Consider the following 1,949-nt stretch of genomic DNA (forward strand, 5'->3'; position numbering starts at 1 on the left):
TGTTTTCGTGATGCACCTTTTCTTTACATAAAATTCTCTTATACATGAGTTGCTGTGGATTTGTTTCTCCAAAGTACCCAGACTAATACAAAAGATAAGCAAAAGAAATTGAAAAGCATATTATAGTTTTGGTGACTGAGTTAGGCATGATATACTGATCTCCCGAATGTCATTCCTGGGCTCTTTTGAATATGCTTGGCATCTTCTGTAATGAAACTTTTCGTAAACAAATATAACCATTTCATAAAAGTATATATGACATTTGAACCCAGAAAACTGCTTTGAATCACAACAGTGTCAGGTATACTAAAATAGAAAACAAAATTTAAAATTTGACCAATTTCTTCTGTCATAAAAGAAATTCTAAAGGTTAAGCTCATGCAGAGGAAAAGCATTATTATAAAGTGATTTATTTTGCATCATAATTTTATAGCATAAACCATTTTCAGACATTTTATAACATAGTCTTAAAAAACAGAACAAAAAAATCAACCACCACAAAACAATGTAAGACCTATGGCCATTATTACATGTGATTACAAACAAGAATTGTGAAGTTCAGATTTGTAAAGACACACCATATATACAGGTCTTTGACTCCAAATGCAATGCTCTTTCCCTCTGAGAATCTTTGGATGGTGTTTAATAAGAAAAATACAAATAGCCCAATAAAAAATGGTCACAGCATGCAAAGACTATGTACTAGAAATGATATGCAGGCAGCTATCAACCATATGAAAAGGAGTTCACGCTCTTTATGAAGAAGAGAAATACAATTAAAGAAAATACCACTGGAGAGGATCTAGAGAGACCGGAGTGCTCATAAACTGCTTGTGGGGTTGTAGAATTGCACAACCACAAAGTCAAATCTAATGAATGACCTTATGACCCTGCAATCCCTCTGCTGCAGCGGTTCTCAATCTGTGGGTGGGGACACCTTTGGGAGTTGAACGACCCTTTCACAGGAGTTGGCAGATTCATAACAGTAGAAAAATTACAGCCATGAAGTAGCAGCAAAAATAATGTTGTGGTTGGGGGGTCACCACAACATGAGGAACTGTATTAAAGTGTCGCGGCATTAGGAAGGTTGAGAACTGCTGCCTCTACTGGGCAGATACCCTAAAGAAATAAAGAATACCACATGAACAGGCATGTGCGCACCTATGTTATTGCACCAATTTGCATAATAGGAAATTCTGATTATAGGGAATAGGTAAACAAACTGGTAAATTTATACAATGGAATCATAGACTAAAAATCAATAACTCAGTCAGACATTGTAAAATATCTACAAAATTAGAGAACATTATGCTTAGCAAACTTAGTCAGTCTTACAAACATATATACTTAATGCCATCATTATTATAAGGAAACACAGAGCAAAAGAAAAGTGATTTTCACATTGAAGGATAAGACTGAAGACTGCCGAGGAGGTCAGACATGGGGCCAAGCACAGGGAGCGGAGAGGTGCAGAAAACTCTGGAGGGACAGAGGAAGTGAGGGAGGGTGGTGGAATGGAGAACAAACACTACATTTGTGACAGGTTTGAAGGGAGATTACCACTGATTTAATGAGCTGAGCAGCACAACTACACAGAATATGAGAAGTACCCACCCAAAGTGGATTTTTTAAAAGCTGGGTATTGAAAATGTTTTTTTAAACAAAACAGCCTTATCTCTCTATTGCACTTAATACATTTGTCAAATTTTAATTCCATTCTTGGAAACATTTTTCTTTTTTCTTTTTAAACATTTTATTAGGGGCTCATACAACTGTTATCGCAATCCATAGACACATCAATTGTGTAAAGCGCATTTGTACATCATTCTCAGAACATTTTCTCTCCACTTAAACCCCTGACATTAGGTCCTCATTTTTCCCCTCCCTCCCCGCTCCCCCTTCCCTCATGAGCCCTTGATAGTTTATAAATTGGTATTCTGTCATATCTT

This window comes from Echinops telfairi, unplaced genomic scaffold (assembly GCF_000313985.2).
Source record: "Echinops telfairi isolate 266 unplaced genomic scaffold, ASM31398v2 ScPeMD7_3533;HRSCAF=4204_0, whole genome shotgun sequence".
NCBI lineage: Eukaryota > Metazoa > Chordata > Mammalia > Afrosoricida > Tenrecidae > Echinops > Echinops telfairi.